Source organism: Pinus tabuliformis, chromosome 4_2 (assembly GCF_031772625.1).
Source record: "Pinus tabuliformis cultivar Carrire ecotype Pingquan chromosome 4_2, CPIR1, whole genome shotgun sequence".
NCBI classification, from domain to species: Eukaryota; Viridiplantae; Streptophyta; class Pinopsida; order Pinales; family Pinaceae; genus Pinus; species Pinus tabuliformis.
The window spans coordinates 947,043,796-947,066,194 of NC_142304.1; positions in this window are offsets into that span (position 1 = coordinate 947,043,796).

Genomic DNA, 22,399 nt, shown 5'->3' on the forward strand with positions numbered 1-22,399 from the left:
TTAACGGGGAGTGGGTATGTTGCACAGGGAGCAGAAGGGAATTAATACAGTAACAACTTGCTAATATGGTGAGGGAGGCGCCAGATGGCAACATAGGATTGGGAGGAAGTGAGTCATCGGGACAAGTTTAGCGATCAAGAGTAGTCGTGGGAGAGGTGTCCACGAGTGTGAGGTGGAAGAGAGCATGTGGAGGGAAGGTGTGCTAAGGTGGTAAGTATGGTAAGGTCGAAGATGTGTTGCGGCATGTAAGGTTGATAGAAGGTGGGGACAAGAGGTACACGTGGTGCGTAGTGAGTGGAAGTGGGAGTGGTGGAGGTCAACATCGGAAGACTTTTCTCAGGGGGGGCGTGATGATAGGAAAGTGAGGGGGGGTGCGAAAAACCAAGAGGGTCCCATATAGTAGGAGCTTCAGACCCTCCCCTCTCCCTCCCACCACCCATGGAATAAGCGGAGTTGAGCTCGGGGAGGCCCGAAAACATTCCCCCGTCGTTCATCCAAGCGGGGGATGATCTTAGCCACCCATCTTGTTCGAAAGACAAACTTAGGCTAAAATACAATATTCCAAACATTATTACAACCACATTAAACCGCTATTAACCCTTACTTAAGGTAAAGTTAATCAAAAACTAATTTTGTTAAAAGACTATTTAGAAACAATCCAGTGCTACATTTGGACTAGCAAAGCACATTTTTTACTGATTTTTCCTATCGATTAATCACGATTAAACAAGTGATTAATTTATTCTCTAATTTAACCTATTATATTCCTAGCCTAATCACGATTAAACAATGTTATTAGCCCAAATTATTTCTAATTTTCGTATTTACCAAGTGGCATTTAAACAAGTTGCACACTTTATTCAAAATTTCTGATTTTTTTTGGTGGCATCTAGATTTTCTCACCTAGAAATATATTTTCACACATTTTTTATTTTTTGCTTTTCTTTTCATTTCTTTCTTTATTTTTTTTATTATTATTTTCTTTTTTCTTTTTCTATATATTTTATTCTTTTGGAAATAAATTTTAAACATAAAACATTATTCACATTTTTTGAAATATAAAATCATTAGATAAAAACAACTGCTCCTATAACATATAAGAACCTAACGAAAGGTATATGAATTTTAATTAATTTTTTATATAAAATTATATGTTTTTTAATTAATTTTTTATATAAAATAATAGTTTTAATTTAAATGCTAAATATTCGCTTGAAATAAATTACACCTCCCATACACCTAAATATTCGCTTGAAATAAATTACACCTCCCCTACACCTCCGCTAGAATAATAAAAAAAAAGCATTCCATATATTATTGAGATCGTCATTCCATTAAAATATATATATTTAAAAGAAAATAATAATAGATTTACAGCGACAATGTGAAAGAAAGTCAATTGCCAACCACTGCAATCGGTATTTCCTATACCATATAGCAATCATTAGTTAATAATGTATATTAACTGATACGTGGCAAAACAAAACGCCGAGGACCGCTGCTATTAATTTTATCCATAGAAATAAGAAACACGTGCCCGTGGCCCTACAATACTTGGACTATGTGGTGGGTAAATATATGGTCAAACATGTAAGTTTGAGGTAAGTTTGAGAGGTGAAGAGGAGAAAATGGTGAGGAAAGTTTTGGTGGGTCTTTGAAAATAGTTTGGAAAAATAGTAGAGAAAATTTGATGGGTTTTGAAAATAGTTTGTTACGAAGTGTTATAGAAAGTTATTCAGCATTTCACAGCAAGATTTTTTATCTTACTTGGTGAAAAGGCCACAACATCTATACGTATGTATTCAAAATATAATCCAAAGTTTAATTGTGTTGCTCCAAATTTTGCTTTGTCTTCTTTGTGTGTTTGAGTGAAATTGAAGATTTTACCTCCACCACTGATTTGTTGGGAAAGACTTCAAAATATAATCCAAAGTTTAATTGTGTTGCTCCAAATTTTGCTTTGTCTTCTTTGTGTGTTTGAGTGAAATTGAAGATTTTACCTCCACCACTGATTTGTTGGGAAAGACTTGTCTCCTCTGCCAAGGAATTTCTTTCATGTGGTATGAGAAGCTGGTTAAAAAACAAGTTAAAAATTGTTTTGAAAGCAAAATAATTTTGGAGCATATTTACGAGCAGGGAGAACATTTTTTCTTACACTTATAAATGGCATCAAGCACAAACTTGACTAATCCTAAGATACCTCAGATTAATGGAAAAAATTATGGTTATTGGGCTACTACAATGAAGGTTTTGTTTTCTTCTCAAGATATTTGGGATTTGGTGGAGAATGGGTTTTCTAGAATGAGCATATGCAACTGCATACACTTCCTTGTCACAAGATAAAAAAGGATTTGTTGATGGAAAACAAGAAGAAGGATGCAAAATTTCTCTTCTACATCTTTTAAGTAGTTTATGAAAGTATTTTCCCAAGGATTTCAACAACAACAAAGTCCAATCAAGCATGGGAAACCCTCCAGATAGCCTACCAAGGCATGCTAAGGCATGACAAAAGTGAAGACAACAAAGCTACAAATGCTAAGGAGAGACTTTGAAACAATTTATATGAAAGAGTCTAATAATGTTGACTCATTTTTTACACATGTTACACAAGCAATTCCTACTCAAATCATGTCTCATGGTGAGACACTTAAGGAAAGGAGAATAGTTGAGAAAGTTTTGAGAAGTATGCGAACAAGGTTTGATGCCATTGTTGTAGCCATAGAAGAAACAAAGTATCTCTCACAGTTTTCAGTGGATGAGCTTCATGCATCACTGATTTCTCATGAACATACACTGAATAGAGAAATAAAATCATTGGTGCATGCCTTCAAGCATAAGCTTCATTTGGTCAAAGTAGAGGCAGAGGAAGATCAAATTCTAGAGGAAGAGGAAGAATCCCACATAGAGGTGGAGGAGGCAGCCCTTAAAGTTCAAGTGGAAGCGGAAACAATGAAAATCCAAGTCAAGGCCCAAGCCAAAATTAGGCACAAGACTAGAGGTATGATAAATCTAAAGTACAATGTCATTATTGTAAGAAGTATGATCATTATGCAAATGGATGTAGAAAGAAACAACATGATAGAAGTAAAAACCAAGTGTAAATTTCACAAAGGAAAATCAGAACCATGATAGCATGTTTTTAGCTTGTAATGTAGCACAAGAAAAGTAAACTGATGTATGGTTTCTAGATTCATGGTGCACCAACCACATGATAGGGAACATAGAAATGTTTTCCAATCTAGATAAATGTGTGAAATCTGAAGTGACATTAGGCACTATTAGAAAAGTCTTTATCATGGGCAAAGGAAGAGTTAATATTCTAACAAAGAAGGGGGAGAACAAGTACATTTCTGATGTTTATTTTGTCCCTGATTTGAAGCATAACCTCACAAGCATTGGAAAACTCATGCGAAAGGCCTACAATTTCTTTTTCAAAAATGATGAGTGCCCAATTTTGGATAAGTCTCCAAGTAGAAAAATGATTGCAAAAGTTCATACGACAAGCAATAGAATGTTTCCCGTAAAGATAAAATCAATTTTGAAGGAAGAATGTGCACGAGCACAACTGTCAATGAATTCACGAGAGGATGAAAGAAAAGTTATAGTTGTCACACAAGTAAACTTTCAAGCAGAGGTCAAAGATGAAAATTGGTTATGGAATTTGAGATTTGGTCATCTCAACTTTGGAGGTTTGAATTTACTACATAGGAAAGGCATGGTGAATGGATTACCATTAACAGAAAAACTAGACAACCTGTGTGAAGGATGCAACTTGGGCAAGAAACATAAAGAGACATTTCCGACATGAAAGTCAATAAGGGAAAAGGCACCTTTGGAGATTGTCCATTCAAATTTGTGCGCACCATTGTAGACACCATCAGTTGGTGTCAACTACTATTTCTTAACCTTCATATATGATTACACAAGGAAGACATGGGTCTACCTCCTAAAATAGAAAAATGAAGGGTTTGAATGCTTTTGCTAATACAAAGTTGTTGTTGAGAATCAATGTGGACACCACATTAAAGTTTTTAGCACTGACAGAGGTGGTGAATACATATCAGATGATTTCCTATGTTTTTGCAAGGAGCGTGGAATTTACAAGAAGTATACAACAAGGTATACACCTCAGCAAAATGGTGTCGCATAAAGGAAAAATAGGACCATTAGGGTAATGGAAATGAGTATATTGAAGGCAAGGCATTTACCAAATGATTATTGGGCTGAGGCTATCACTTGTGAAGCATATATCATTAATAGGTGTCCAACCAAAAGTGTCAAGAATGTGGTTCCTGAAGAGGCATGAAGTGGAAGAAAGCATGGTGTCACTCACATGAGAGTGTTTGGAAGTGTGGCGTATGCACATGTCTCGGATGAGTTGAGGAATAAGTTGGACAACAAGGGGGAGAAATGCATTTTTTTTTATATAGTGATGAATCCAGGGCATAGAAGCTCTACAATCCATCAACCAAGAAGGTCATAATCAATAGAGATGTGTAGTTCATAGAAGAGGAAGCATATGATGTAAGTTCAGAGAAGACAATCAATGTGAAAGCATGTATACCACATGAGGACAAAGGTGAATTGACAACAAGAAGTAATCCCTCAACCGTGACTCTATATACTCCTATTCAATCTCAACAAAGCAGTCACCAAGCAACATCGTCAAAAAATAATAGGACAACACCGTGCAGTCAAGCAAGTGACAAACACACTGTAAAGACCCACAACGTCATCTACTTCAAGAAAAACACCAAGTGACATGTCAAGCCGATCTTCCGCAAGCACGAGAAGGCAAAGATTCAGAAATTTAAATGAAATTTATGAGCAAGATGAAGTTGGTAGTAGTGCTGGTACAAAAAATAAAAAAGAATTACACATGGGAATTAGCAGACCCTCCATAAGTAAAATAAGTCATTGGAGTGAAGTGGGTCTACAAGACCAAGAGAAATGTTGAGGGGAATGTTGAAAGGCATACAACAAGACTAGTTTTCAAAGGATACATGAAACAACATGGAAGAGATTATGCGGAGATATTTGCACCAGTGACGAGGATGGAGACAATGCGTATAGTGGTGTCGATTGTTGTGCAACATAAATTGAAAGTCTATCAAATGGACGTCAAATGGATGTTCTTGAATGGAGTGTTGATATGGGAAGTATAAGTTGTGTAACCACCTAGTTATGTGGTTGAAGGCTTAAGAAGACAAGGTGTATAGGTTGAGAATCGCTCTTTATGGGCTGAAGAAATCACCATGTTCATAGTATGGTAGGATAGATGCTTACTTATTGGACAATGGTCTCGAAAAATATGATGGAGAGCCTACTCTCTACATCAAGGGGAGTGATGGTAAGCTTCTTATTGTTGTCTTATATGTATATGATTTGATTTTTCTAGGGATTGATGATTTCCTCATCATTGATTTCAAAGAAGTCATGAAAAGTCAGTTTGAAATGATTGACTTTGGGTTGCTAAGATATTTTTTGGGCATAGAAGTGAAGCAAACCGAAAATGAAATTTTTACTTCCCAAGAAAAGTATGTAGAATTTTTTTATGGAGAGGTTTAATATGCAGAACAACAAGCCCACACCAACTCCAACTATCATGGGGTTCAATTTTAGCAATGAATATTGTAGCAGAAATGTCAATCTGAAATTATAGAAAAGTATGGTGGGCAGCTTAATGTATTTAACGACAACTAGGACGGATATAATGTATGCAGTAAGCTTGGTGTCAAGGTTCATGGAGACACCAAATAAGACACATTGGCAAGTAGCCAAAAAGGATTATAAGGTATATGAATGGGACAAAGGAGTATGGTATTTTGTGCACTGATACAAATGATTTTAGGTTGGTTGCTTACATTAAAAGTGATTGGGAAAGAAGTGTCAATGACAAAAAGAGCACATCAAGATATGTTTTTCATTTGGGTTTTCGAGCCATTTCATATGTCTCCAAGAAGCAGCGAACAGTGTCATTGTCAATAGCAAAATCTGAATACGTCGACGCAATAGCTGCATCATGTCAAGTAGTTTGGATCATGGAAAATTTTAGGGGCTAATATTTGTAGGTGGTCTAGTTTTCGTGATTTTTCCTCAAAAACAATTCGCCAATTTCAATTTTTTATAAAAATGATTCACCCAAATTTCACAATATAATATTATTTTACCTTCAAAATCGCCAACATTATATAAATACTATATAGGAATGTTAGAGATAATGGAGAATATCTTAGAATAGTGAGTTGGTTCACAAGACCTTACGATAGGAATTAGTTTCTATTCTTTAGGCTATGGTTCTAGCTTCCCTAAATCTATGATTACTATATATTGTGTAATGTACATGATCAATTTAGAGCATTCTGTAGAGCCAGAATCTCCTGGTTCAGACTCTCTTTCGTAGAGCTGACCAATGGGTTTCATTTCATTTAATATACAACATTGCATTTTTATCATGGTGTTAGAGCGACAGGGCTAAGAAAACTTGTTCGTCGAGTGAGGAACTTGCCAGTTGCACCTAACGTGAAATCATCGCAAGTCTTTGAGGAAAAACTGCGATGATCACACTGTGACACTTCTGCGCATTTTCATTTTGTGGATCGTCGCAGATATCACGTGTACATCTGCGACGATCGTTGCAACTCCGTGGTGGACAAGTGCAACGACCATGGTGAGAGAAGCCGAGAGAAGGCTACAAGGTCGGGAAACAACAAACAATATCACAAAAAAAAGAGGGGCTGCATTTTGGCAGTGGCTGCCAAGAGAAGGTTGCGTGGAGGCCAAGGTATGCTGAGAAGAAGACCAGAAGGGGGTCGCTGAAAACAACATTGGAGATCAGTGATCTCTGTCTTTGACACAAATCTAGGGCAAATCCAACATTTTTTTTTACGTATCAAATTTGTTTTAATCACCAAGATGAATAATCAGATGTTTGAAGCATGCTTGAATGAGCATAACAAGCTCAATGGCTACAATTTCGTGAGTTGTAAATTCAAGATGCAGACTCTGCTAGAAGTGTAGAGTGCTTGGACGATTGCAAATGGGGTTGAACAGAAGCCAACAACTAGATCTGCAATAGTCCCAGATTGGGAGAAGCGTGAGGGTAAAGCAAGGATGTTGCTGAAGATGGCAGTGAAAGACTGAATCATACCACATATCAGAGAATGTAAATCAACAGGCAAAATTTGAGAAATTTTGAAGGATCTATATGAGATCAGGAATACAAATAATCTTTTGTTTCTAAAGAGCAATATCTTATCCCTGAAGATGGAGGAGAATGAAATAGTTGTTGCCTTCATAGCAAGGATCAAATATCTGAAGAACAAATTAGCAGACATTGGTCATACAGTCAATGATACAGATCTTGTAACAATTATCATGAATGGTGTGACCGATGACTACCAAATGTTAATCACTGGGATAAATGCGAGAGAGAAAATCCCGAAGTTTGAAAAATTGACAGGAATACTGATGCAAGAAGAAGAAAGAAGAGAAACTCTAAAGCCCCATAGTGCTGATCTTGCATTGATGGCAAAAGAGAACTTCTACAGGGGAAAAGAAAATCTGCAATAGCGAAATGGAGGAAGCTCATAGAAAAGACCAAATCTAACCCAAGGTATGAATCTGAATAGAAGCAACTCTGTAATTAAGTTTTTTATGGTGGAAAACTAGGTCATATAGCTAGAGAGTGTAGGTAGAAGAAATATCATGAAGAACAACAGAAATAGAAAAGACATGCAGGTCATCTTGCAAATGATAATCATAAGCAAAATTTCATATTGTTCATGCTAGATCGTGATGAGAATGTTGATGCAGACATTTGGTATGTAGATTCGGGAGCATCAACACATATTCCAGGGAGCAAGCAATGGTTTAAAGATTTTAAAGAAATCAGCGATGGAGCACAAATCTAACTAGGTGATGATAGAAGTCATCAGATCAAAGGATGTGGGAAAATTTCTGTCATTTTACCTAATGGTAATGTAAGACAAGTTTATAATGTTATTTATGTGCCCAATATAACAAAGAACTTGATTTTTGTATCCATGATTACAGATCAAGGTCTTAATGTTGAATTTTTTAAATCTAACTACTATATTAAAGATCTGCTAGATGGCATGAATATAATTGCTATAGTAATTCGAATAGGAGGTCTATACAAATCGTATGTAAGACCAACCCCAGTTCAAGCTTTAACAACAACGGGTTTGAGTACATAAGAGCTGTGGCATCAATGACTTGGTCATATCAACTACAATGATTTGTTGTTACTTCAGAAAATGGAAATGGTAAGAGATCCTCGTATGTTAGATCAAGTGCATAATGATTGTGATGCCTGTACATTAGGAAAGATGCATAGAGATGTTAAAATAGAGAAGAAACATAGATATATACTTGAATTAGTGTACACAGACCTTTGTGGACCCATGCAAACAAAGTCATTAGGAGGTGCACTATATTTTTTATTGTCTATTGATGACTGCACAAAGTTTTCTTCGGTATATTTCTTAAGTAAGAGGAGTCACACATTTGAATACTTTAAGTAGTTCAGGAATATCATTGAAAGGCAAATAGGGAAGCAGATAAAAATTCTCCGCTCCGACGAAGGGGGAGAATATAGGAAGGATGAACTTATCAAGTATTGTAAAGATCATGGAATATTACAGCAATTTACAGTACCCCATACTCCTCAGTAGAATGGAGTAACAGAAAGAAAGAATAGAACACTGGTGGAATGTGCTAGAATCATGTTAAAAGGTAAGAATCTATCGAATGGTTTTTGGGCTGAGGCACTGAATACTGCAGTTTACTTAAAAAATAGGAGTCCTACAAAGAGTCTTATGTTTAAAACTCTTTATGAAGCACTATATGGATTTAAGCCTACAGTAAAACATTTAAGAGTATTTTGGTATAAAGAATTTGCCCATATTCCAAAGGAAGACAAAAGAAAACTAGATTCAAAAGCCATTAGATGTACCTTTATAAGTTATTGTTCACAATATAAAGCTTATAGATTATTTAATCCCTCTACTCACAAAATTTTTGTTAGTAGAGATGTCATATTCCATAAACAGGATTATGAATAATTTAATGAGCACAATGAGGAATGGGAAATTATGTACTTGGTGGAAGAAGAAAGTGAAGAAATAGGAAAAATCAAGATCAACAACAGACAAAGGTAGAAGACAAAAAGTAGATACAACAACAATAGTAGCAGTAGTAACAGTGGGAAGGAAAAGATAATGATGATCAGACAAGGTTTGAGGCTACCCCACCACTTAGGAGACCAGGTAGGAAAGCTCAATTGCTTGCAAGATATAGGGAAAATTCTTTTATAACTAGTATGATGAATATTGTTGAACCTTCTAGTTATAAGGAAGCAAATGGATGTAGTGAATGGAAAGAAACTATGGAACAGGAATATGAATCTATAATCAGAAAAAACACTTGGGAATTGGTTGAACTTCCTAGAGGGAAACAAACCATAGGTTGTAAATGGTTGTATAAACCAAAGATTAATGAAAATGGAACTATAGATAAATTAAAAGCTAGACTGGTAGCAAAGGGGTATTCTCAAAAAGAAGGCATTGACTATGAAGAAACCTTTGCCCCTGTAGCTAAACTTAATACCATAAGAATGTTGATTTCTTTAGCTACTAAGAAACATTGGATGGTTCACCAACTAGATGTAAAATCTTCATTTTTAAATGGAGAAATGAAATAAGAGGTTTATTTAGAGCAACCTGAAGGGTTTTTCCAGAAAGGGAAAGAAAATTTAGTCTGCAGGTTAAAGAAATCACTTTATGGACTAAAGCAAGCACCTAGGTCTTTGTATGAAAAGATTGATTCATTTTTTCAACAATTCGGCTACAACAGAAGCAAAAATGACCCTAATCTTTATACCATGCAATACGAACAAGGGCACATAGTGATGATTTCTTTGTATGATGATTTGATCATTACAGGTGATGCTACATACCTGATAAAAGAAATCAAGCAACATATGTCACGGGTATTCGAAATGAAACACCTTGGTGAATTAAGATACTGTTTGGGTCTTGAAATCTGGAGAGATTTAGGAAAAACATTTTTTTCCCAGGGAAAGTATGTCAAAGGACTATTAGAAATATTTAGTTTGGATCAGTGTAAGCCTGCAATAGTACCATTACAATAGAACATGAAACTGCAGAGTGAGGATGGCTCTGAAGAGGCAGATGGGACACTTTACAGACGGCTAGTTGGGAGCCTAATCTACCTGACCACTACTAGACCAGATTTGGCTTATGCAGTCAGTGTGATATGTCAATATATGTCCAAACCACTTGAAAGTCATTGGAATGTAGCGAAAAGTGTTTTGAGGTATCTACAAGGTACTGTATATTATGGTATTATTTATATCGATTGTTCTTATATTAGATTGACATGATTTACAGATTCAAACTGGGCTGGAAATGTAGACGATCCCAAATCCATAACAGGATATGAATTTAGCATTGGATTCGAGGTGATTACATGGAGCAGCAACAAACGGAACACAATTTCCTTGTCTTCAGTGGAAGCAGAGTATCAAGCTATGTGCGCAGCAACATGTGAGGCAGTTTGGTTGCAGAGACTTCCCCAAGATGTTGGGGAAGAAGAGAAAGATGCAACAACGATTAGGTGCGACAATTAGAGTTCAATCAAACTTGCCAATAATCGAGTGTTTCACAAAAACACTAAACCCATTGATAGTCAGTTCCACTTTGTCAGGGAGAAAGTGCAATCAAAAGAAATAAATTTGGTATATTGTAATACATGTGATAATGTTACAGACATTTTCACTAAGCCTCTTGGAAAAATCAAGTTTGAAATGTTTAGGGAGATGTTAGGCATATTTGCGAACCTCCTCTCCATTAAAGGGGAGTGTTAGAGACAATGGAGAATATATTAGAATAGTGAGTTGGTTCACAAAACCTCAGGATAGGAATCCATTTCTATTCTTTAGTTTATGGTTCTAACTTCCCTAAATCTATGATTACTATGTATTGTGTAATGTACATGAGCAATGTAGAACATTCTGCAAAGCCAAACTCTCATAGTTCAGACTCTCTTTCGTAGAGCTGACTAGTGGGTTTCATTTCATTTAATATACAACATTTCATTTTTATCAAGGAAATCATTAAAAAATTGAATAATTTTACAAATACATCAATAAACATTTTATAGTTTTCATATTAGGGACTAGCGAGATTTGCCAATGTTTTTAAACTTCCAGATAATTTTCTATCCTTTGAAATTTTCCATGGTTTGGATGAAAATAATGTTGAGGGATTTATGTAATGACAAGAGGGAACAACTTTCTATCCTTTGAAATTTTCCATGGTTTGGATGAAAATAATGTTGAGGGATTTATGTAATGACCAAGAGGGAACAACTGCTGGTTTTTGCGACAACACTTCTATGATTGCACTATCAAATAATTATGCTTTTCACAATAACACCAACCACATTGATGCTAAATATCATTTTATTAGAGAGTTGATTAACAATGATGAAATTGTGTTGCAACATTGTAGGTTATAGGAACAATTTGATGACATTTTCACAAAGTCATTGGCACGTGAAACTTTTTTTTATCTTAGAGACTATCTAGGAATTGTCTATGACAGCAATTGTGATTAAGGGAGAGTGTTGGAAAATTAATTCCAACCATCGTGTTAATTAGACTGACCACAACCATACATATCCTACACCTTAACGACATGTTATAGATTTTGTTTGTTGAAGGATAACAGTTTTGAGCAAGAGTACAAGTTTCCCATTCCCCAACAAGTAGGAGTACAAGTTACCCATTCCGGAACACACAGGAGTACACATCAAACCGTTCCGCTACAAGCATTTAAGAGAAAATGTAAATTTAATGAAGGCTTCGTAGATGTATGGTGAAACATTTATTCCACAACATTTACTTGCACTTTGCAACCTTTACAACTTCATAAAACCATTCATTTTGTATAATCGCCCATCCTGTGTCTTAATGATTTTCTGTGTCATGTATTAATGAGTCAAAAGAATATGTTTTAATATACATATGTATATGTTTCAGTTTTAGTCGATAGGATGTAAGTCTGAGAAGTGAAGAGGAGAAAATAGTGGAGGGTGTGCGTGTCAAAATGGTTTGTTATAAAGTTACCAACTCATATTGAAGAGTAAATTCAGTAATATTTTTTTGTTTAACTTGGGCAACGAGCCATTACTCTATTTTACTTTGTCTAAGTCTAAGAGGTGAAGAGGAGAAAATCTATTTTACTATTGGAACAAATTTTTGTGTATGCCTGAAAATAGTTTGTTAGAGGGTTACTCAGCAACTCATGGTGAAGGTTAAATCCAATAAGATTTTTTATTTTACTTGGTCAGTGAGCCATTACTCTATTTTACTCTGTCTTCCTAGCTCTGTTTGAGTTGAGATTTTCTTACAGCACATGAAGATTTGAGCTCTGCAACTGATTTTTGAGAAAGCCTCCTCTCCTCTGGCCCCCAATAATTTCTTTCACATGTGGGTTGTGCCGCAGTCTCGGAGGAGGAACCACCAGAAGTGTTGGGAATTCCTTGCACAATAGTGCAACCATAAGTAGGGTGAAAGTAGACGCATTTTAATTTCTATTGTCATCAATGTTCATAAAATTGTATCTCAATTTATTTTGATCTTTTCGCAATTAGATTCTAAAGTCAAAACTGGATCTATACTAATATTCAAAATCGTGGTTCGAGCAGTGATGTAAAATCATGCGAACAACAACCATAGTTAAAACTGAAACTATGCTAACATGCACTGATAGAGACAAATGTTACTTTCTAATATTGCCAACATCAAGAAATTTCATCTCAATTTATTTCGATCTTTGCATGTTTGAATTCTGAAGGTATAACTGACTCTATAATAATATGAAAATCTTGTTCCTTAATACTGATGGAAAACTTTTACGTGCAAAAGGAATGGTCCCAGATATGTCGTAGAATATTCTATAATTTAAAGGAGGTGGCCAGGTTAAACGGTTAACTTTTTTTATGTCTATAAGTATTCTAAAATATTTCAAAAATATTTCAAAAATCTACAATAGACTTAAAGATATCAGGTATGATTTTGTCTGACTTAGAGATATCCAATTTGATCTTGTGTGTCCAACACCATAAGAATCCCAAAAAAAAAACCCAGAAGTAACTTAACTGTGGAAAAAAATATGTATTCATTAACACAGAGTCTGAAGACATATTCATGATACAGATTTGTAATATGTACCATGGTTTCAAAATCAACAGCGATAAGAGACTTTGTTGTAATAATACGAGTTTTGATTTTTCAGTTGTTCCTCTCCCAAAAATAATGATCTAGAATCCATCTCGGAGAGAATCAGATTGAAAAGTCCAAACAACAGACCATGAAATGTCTTAATCACCATGTATCAAGAGCAATCGAGTTCATCTTAACATGTAATAGATCGAAAGAAAGTTCAAATGGATTTTCTTTTCTAAGGATTATTATTAAAATGTGTTAAATATAATATATTTTTAATTTTCAATTATAATTATAATTATAATGTCTTAACTATAATACATTTTTAACTTTCAATTATTGTATAGATGATGTTAAAATATCAATTTTTACGCCATAAGGGAAGCATTCCCTCTCAAACAAACTCCCCTCCCATGCCACCTATAACTTTTTCAGCATTTGATTTAGATGTTAGATGATGGAAATAGTGACTGCTATCTGATTGAAAAAACCGGTATGAACCCGTTACAATTCGTTATGTGAAAGTTACCATTGTTCGTCGGGCATCCTCGGATATACCATAGACGATAAACTCTTAGTGTGGAAAAAAATGGTTATACTGTTTTAGAGTAAAATTCCATGCTTGCCATTATGAGGGATCATCGAGTTTGGTGTTAGGGTTTTGTGCTAACTGGGTAAAGGTCTTTGTGTGCCATATAGCCATGAGTGCCTAGCCAGGATGTTTCAGTCTTTGACGCAGCTATAATTTCTCGGCCTATGCTGTGTTCGGGCCCTGCTCTAAGGCTTGCAGGGTGGACTCATCAAAATCTTTCCTTGATTCGGTCTCCAATTAATTTTTAGAGTACACACAATCACCTACACTTGTGTTCATAGGCGATAAACACGCAAGTGGAGATAATCTCACATTTCTTCATGGATATCTCCGGAGGTTGTATCAATGGTCCGTTGTCCACACTATTTCTTGTTGGAATATCCTCTTTTCTGCTACGTTTCTTCGTCAAATACTTATGGATGCCACAGGCTCTCCATGGAGCACTGAAAAAACATAGATTCAAAGGTCCTTCCCCACGATTTATGATCCGCAATCTATTAAATACTGCGAGCACAATATAGAACATGTTGCGCGCAGACATGGCCTTTGTTCATCATGATTTCAGAAAGAGAGCTTTCCCTTATATGGTTGAGTGTTGGAGGAAATATGGAACTGTTACAAGTAATTTTTATGCCATATGGTGCTCATCGATTGTTTCTTTATTTGTTTGTTGCAATTATAGATTTGAAACTTAATTACTTTTTGCAGGTGGGAAGTTTGTGATCTGATTTGGTTACGAACTAAGAATTGTTCTGAACGATGCAGAATTGATCGAGCGGCTTCTATCTTCCCAGCACGCGAATGACTATGGAAAGTCTCCTCTAGACCAGAAAATGGTTTCATTTGTGCTAGGAAGAAGTGTGTTTGTCGTTAATTGTAAATAGTGGTCTTACCAGTGCCGAATCGTTGCGCCTTACTTTGATATGGAGAAGGTCAGTGTATTGTTCCACAATATAACAAAAGGTAATAACATGCTCAATATTGTGAATTTGGGATTTATATATATATATAGATATATGGATTTTATTTATTCATAGCAGCATGTTTGTAGAATAGGGAAATATAGACATTTGTATCAAACTCTCAACTTTTATGTTGAGAGGTACTTAAAATTTTGAAATTTGTAGAAAATATTCACAATTATTCGAAATAAGTGACATTTCATAGCAAACCATTCTAAAACGTTGATTTTCCCCTGCGATCTGCCCGCCCATACTGTTATGAAGTTTTTCGGATGCCATCAACCATTTCTCATTCTTAGACAGTTAGGTTGTCTAATCTCTCACATTGATTTTTGTTGGGTATTTTTCATGGAGAAAATACCAAAACCAATCATCCAAATACCACAGAGCCAATGCTCTGTTTCATTTCTTCGAGGACCTTTGCACAGCGAAGCTATTAAAGACAAAATGACTCAACAGTCTATTACACAGCCATAAAATACTTCTATTGCTTAAAAACAAAACTCAGATACACATTTCATCCTCTGCACAGAGAGGGATTCCCTGGGAGACCTCTGTCTCTCTCACTGGTTACTCCACTGCTGTGGAAATTTACATAAACAATCTCATTCTATCTCTTGGTTTTGCGATGGCAAATCAATACAATACATCCATGTTTTCAAATTCTTTTCGCACTGCTGTGAGTTCAATACATTTCCATGAACAAGAAAAACGTGCACAGGGTCAACACCATTACAATGCACCTCTGTTTTACAATGGCGAGCAAAACCATTACATCTCTGTTTCATGTCTTTTCGCACTGCTGTGCGTTATATTCATATACCACAAAAATTACATCCGCACACAACCTCGTCACAATGTTTTATATAAAACATACATTCAAAAAAAAAACCACACAAACATCGTGCGCAGGCTCCATACATGTTTTATGCCATTCCCTGGTTTTTCAACTCCCACGCGGGCACAATCCACACCAAAAAAAAAATACAACGCGCACAGCCACACCACACCAAGCATTGTCAACTACAAGACGCAGGCATAACTATACAACATATGTGAAAACATATATATAAAAACATATACAACAACGTGACCATAACCTTATTAAAGATATGGGACGTATGCCCATTATCTCATTAAAGTCGCCACCTAATTCTACCTAGAACCCATAAAAAACATTAACTTTTCCTTCCACGGCGGTCAACCACAAAATGACAAAAAAAATTGATCTGACGCAGGCCGGTGCCACGTGTCGCCACCACATTCGTCGGGCCCGGTCATTAAACTCCGCGCAGCTTCGCGCAGATCCGAGCCACCAAAACTGATCCGACGGAATTCGCACGCCAAGGTCCGGCAAACGAAATGACCTTTAGCGTCCGGGGAAAGCTGTTTCGGCGCTCGTACATGGGACGCGTGGCGGAGTGTGAATGTGTTCGGAGCCCCTGCTACGGAAACCGCCTTCGCCGAATGGTGGTGCGGGGAGACCACGGTGGTTTTCCGAAACTGCGTTGCGCTGTGCAGTTGGAATTAATATTCCAACAATTTTATTATTGATGTGTCTCACTTAAATTCAGTCTTGGGTTGAGATTTTAGTTTGTTGTTTGATTACCCGTAACTCACATTCGCCTTAAATTTAAAACATGCTTCTTCTACTCGTCGTCCACATAATGCACCAATAAGTTTCGGTTGGACGCATAACTTGTCTCTGGTGTGGGTGAGTGTATTCCGTCTCCTACTTGGAATTAATATACCTTGTTATTCATCTCAATCCCGCTATTCCTTGGTATTGTTTCCACCTTCTGGCCTTCATTAAAAAAATTAATTTTTCTATTTCATCCCACTTGGTAAACTCTACATATATGTTTGACAATAACATATAATGTGCAATTTTTTGGGGTTTTGACTGAAACATCCAGCTTGCTGCATGTCTAGCAATCTCTATATTGTTATGGATTCTGCATGCATTGAGAAAAGAACATCAACAAAGGTAACATTGTTGGTGAATATGGCGATTATCACATTCTTGGTCAATACAGCGATATACCCGATCAACAAAAAAATTTTCTTACCCTGCGTACACCTCGACAATTATTGTCTAATGCGGCTTCTATGTTTTGGCCAAAGAACTTCACATCCTTTTACTCAGAAACAACTTGAAAGTTTACACACAAATGACTTCATATCTTTAAAGACTTTTGTAATTCTATTTGCTCTTATAAGCAACGTCTTTACTGAAGGTATCTCTAATGACTTCTTGAAGCATTTGTAATGTCTATTCCGCCCTCTCCACGCCTCTATTTCTGTGTTTGAATCTCCTTTTCCAAAGAAACTTTACACCTCACACACAAACTACATTACATGATCATTCATGACTTCTCATCCTTAATCGTTGGCAACTCTCTCTATTGTCTTTCTTCCATCCGACAAAGTTTTTTGTAATGTTATATGAAAACTGAGATTTTCTTCGAGCCCGAATTTATGTAAATTTCAGATTCCCAAGCCCGAATTTATGTAGATTGCGGATTCCCAAAATATTTCAGAATTCAACATTGATTTTGCCTTTATCGGTAAGATTTTGGAATTCACAATCAACATAACAATGCAGGTGAGCCCATGTCATTAACCAGCACCATACTAGAAAAAATTGGTGGTCTGGCCGAGTTGGTAAGTTTTTACATTGAGTGTAACTCACTTAAGTGGCCATGTCCCCTAACTCTTAGAAAATTCCCTCAACTATACTACTTCATGTTGAATGACCACTGATTGTCACAGAGTACCCATGGGAATATCTTTGACAAAATGACATATTTATTGTTGGGTTTTATGCCAAAGGGTTGCATCTGTTTAAATAGTGGAAGGGAATTTTTGCCAAATCTATGAATAATATATTCTACAATAATAGAAGTCCAAGAGACAAACATTCTCTTTAGAATTTCACTGAACATTTTATGTACATCTTCTATACTTCCACATTTTGGCATACATGTCTATGAGTGAATTTTCCACAAATATGTCTGATTAAAATCCACTTCCTTTCATGTCTTCATGGACTTCCTTGACATGTTTTAGAACTACAAAGTTGGAAAATGCTACAAGAACACTTGTAAAGGTGACATACACATTAAAATACCTATTTCGCACATACCTTCAAATCAACAGACTCCATGATACCATGTCTTCCCTAGGAATTTTCTCAAATATATAAGATTAAATTCCATTCTTAATAATATATGCATCAACCTTTTCACCATGTTGTGAAAGTGGAAAATGGAAACAAGTTGGTAGAATACTCATGAAGGTGATGGAGTTTGGCTTCACTCTTGATAATTGCATAGGTGGTAAGAACCTCAAAGCTTCATTGAAATGCCCCCTTTGTATATTTTGTAATCATTGAATTCCATGATATCACTTTCCGTTCAAGAATTTGTTCAAAGAGCTTGCTACAAATATATCAGATTAAATTCCATTCATAATAATATATGCATGAACCTTATCACCATGTTGTGAAAGTGGAAAATGGCAACAAGTTAATAGAATACTCATGAAGGTGATGGAGTTTGGCTTCACTCTTGATAATTGCATAGATGGTAAGAGCCTCAGAGCTTCATCAAAATGCCCCTTGTGTATATTCTGCAATCATTGAATTCCATGATATCACCTTTCGTTCAAGAATTTCATCAAAGAGCTTATGGTCTTCTCTAAAATGTCCATGTTGAGCATACCCTGCAATCAATGAATTCTATGAATGTGGGATTTTTTTAGGCATCTGCAAAAATATTTCCATAGCCTTATCAAGATACCCCTTATGCGCATATCCAACAAGTATTGCAGTCCATGAAACCATTTGAAGAAAAGGTTTCATGGCCTCATCTACATTCCCATCCTCTACATACCCTAATATCGTAACATTCCAAGATACTACATTTTGTTCAAGCATTTTATGAAATACTTGTGCATTCTCTATGCAACCACATTTCACACATGTGGAGAGAACAATGGTGAATGTGAACTGGTAAGGTTTGGTACATGCTTTTTGCATATTACAATAAAAGTCAGTGCCTCCTTGTAAATTCCTCACCTCATGTAATTAGCCACTATTACGATGACACCACTTTTGGTTTAGAAATTTTCATAGGTAGGTAGGGTTCCACTATCTCCCATCGTCCTATAGAGTACTCTTGTTGCATCTTCTATAATACTAGTGCCTATGCCAATGCCTTACCACATTTCATTTACAACATCTGGTGCAATTGCTAGTTTACTAAATTACCATTAAAATCATTTACTTATATTTTACATTAAAGGTTTTTGTCATTAATTCTTTTTTAAACTCATATGTGAAATTAATATTAAGAATTCAATTAATTACATGTGCACTACCAAATTATAAAGGATAAAAAATAATAATAAAAAAAATTTGGATTATTTTTTTTCTTTCTATATATAAAGTTTTCATTAAAATATTGCATTTAAAGTGGATAATGAAATATTTTGTTTAGGCTAAGCATCAATATTTTATCCATAGAAATAGGAAGTATGCATAGTTTATCTATAATGAAAGGAAATAGGAAGCATGCAAAGTTTAGCTAAAAAAGGATTTGTTGATGGAAAACAAGAAGAAGGATGTAAAATTCATCTTCTACATCTTTCAAATAGTTCATGAAAGTACTATCCCAATGATTTCAACATCAATAAAGTCCAATCAAGCATGGGACACCCTCTATACAACCTACCAAGGCATGGAAAAAGTGAAGACAACAAAGATAAAAACGCTAAGGAGAGACTTTGAGACAATTTGTATGAAAGGGTCTAATAATGTAGGCTCATTTTTTACACATGCATTTGCAATTGCACTGCTTACTCAAATCATGTCTCCTGGTGAGACACTTGAGGAAAGGAGAATACTTGAGAAAGTTTTGAGAAGTATGCCAACAAGGTTTGATGCCATTGTTATAGCCATAGAGGAAACAAAGGATCTCTCACAGTTTTCAGTGGATGAGCTTCATGCATCACTGATTTCTCATGAACATAGATTGAATAGAGAAATAAAATCATTGGAGCATGCCTTCAAGACATAAGTTGCATTTGGTCAAGGTAGAGGCAGAGGAAGATCAAATTCTAGAGGAAGAAAGAATCCCACATAGAGGTTGAAGAGGCATCCCTTCAAGCTCAAGTGGAAGCAGAAACAATCGAAATCCAAGTCGAGGCCCAAGCCAAAATCAAGGACAAGGCCAGAGGTATGATAAATCTAAGTACAATGTCATTATTGTAAGAAGTATGATCATTATGAAAATGGATGTAGAAAGAAACAACATGATATAAGTAAAAACCAAGTGTAAATTTCACAAAGGAAAATCAGAACCATGATAGCATGTTTTTAGCTTGTAATCTAGCACAAGAAAAATAAATTGATGTATGGTTTCTAGATTCAGGGTGCATCAACCACATGATAGGGAACATAGAAATGTTTTCCAATCTATATGAAAGTGTGAAATCTGAAGTGACATTAGCGACTGTTAGAAAAGTGTTTGTCATTGGAAAAGGAAGCATCAATATTCTAACAAAGAAGGGGGAGAAGTAGATTTTTGATGTTTATTTGTTAGATGATCCAAAATACATAATTGATTGTTCACAAAGTTAGGATATAATATTTATTTATTTAGAATATTTAATTAAATATTGGACACACTTAGAAATAGAATATTGTTGTAAAAGATATGACATCTAGAATAATGTTGTATTTTAGGCTCCAATTAAGGAGTAGACTTAGTAGATTGGTTGGAATTGCATTTATTGTAAATGAACGCTTGTTAATTTAATAAGTAGTACACAACTAGAATAGGTTAGGAAATTAAGCTTATATATAGCTTATTCTCTTGATTGCAAGAGTGTTGGTGTGTGTGTGTAAACTCTTGCAAAATTATTATGTAATTTATTTTCCTGATTAATAAAATTGTGTGTGTGAGGACACTTCTTCCATTATTGTGGTATCAGAGCTCCAGTAATGCAGCTAATGTGAGGAAGATATTCCAACTCAACAAGGTCTTGGAAAACTCAATTCAATTGACCAGAAAATGATTGATATACAAATTGTCCAGTTGTTTTTAAAAGGAAAATAAATTTGACTATTATTATTGATTTTAGGATTTTAAATCTAAAAATCAAGATTTTTTTGTATAAAAAAAATCTTCACTACCAAAATTTCCCTGTAAGTTCTGTTTCATTGAGCGACACAAGTCGACGATGCCACTAATTTCTTCATGTTTAATGATATTTTTAAGTTCTGTCTGAGTTAGATTCCCTTTGTGGCAAATGATGTACACACCCTCCACTGCTTAACACTGCCTTCAAGCACTTTGTATTTCATTCCTTAACGTACCCTCTGACTGTATGTTGGTCCATATCTTGTTGATTTGACTATGGAATTTTCCAGTACCATGTTTGCAGTAGAATCAAGACCCTATTTCCTATTTGTGTTCTCTAGAAACATAAGCTATGATTTCAAAAGCCCCTAATGCTCCAAAACATCCTCCTCATGCTATTATGTTCCTACACAACCTCTTATGAATTGTGTGCCTTCTCCAAAGGCTTCACGTTGTTGCAAAAATCCTCACCACTACATCCCTTCTTGCACTGTGTTCTTCGTTGCCATCTATAAATCACTTTCCCCACATTTATTTAATATGATTTACTCATGGAAGCAGATGGATATTGAATACACCTTTTAGCAAAAGATTGAGAGGTGATGGGTCATTATCTTCTGAGCACCAATTAAAAACAAAAGAATTGTAGATTGCATTGAAAATAACTTTATGTTTTTTTCTGAGGGAAAAGACCACCATTGATCCTGATGATCCAAACAAAACAGAGGAAGGTTGCAAATCTGTGACTCGATGCAATGAAGAATCCAGTGTGTAGAACCTGCATGGGGGAAGTTGCCAGCCTGAAAGTTGACCTGAAAGATAGCGTGGAGGATAAGTGACTGAATGCATTAAAGTTTTTTTTTTGTTGTGTGTGCATATTGTTTTGGTGTTGTGTTCTTTCACATTTCAAGGAGATAACCATTCACTTTATAAATTACCTCGATTCACTTTTTAATTCATGTTTTAAAGATTTTCATAAAGTCCTTTTAAATGAAAGTTTAAAAGAAAATAAAAAGGGATTAATGTTAATGGAGAGATAAGGTGGAGTGTTTTTTTGTAATTATATTTTCAAATTTTGTAATATTTGTAACAAAGAGGATTTCTTTGGAGAGATAAGGTGAAATTGTATCAATTTAGAAGTTTAGAGGGATATTGTAACTCAAAGTAATTTTTTTACTTTGATGTGGGGTTAGAGTATTTTTTGAGGAAAACATTGCAAGGGAAGTGTAAACCATCAAGTTTTGAAAGACTTCATTTTAAATTCTTAAGATAAATTGGCCAGAGCCAAGTGAAAAGCTCAGTCATTTTTCTCCTTCAACGACTATACGAGTGTCAGGGCCAAGCCCCGATAGATCGTTTCTTTCTTGTCGCGTTTCATGTGACATGTTTCTCATCTTTTTCCTGTGCTTGATTCTTTTTGGTGCAAAGC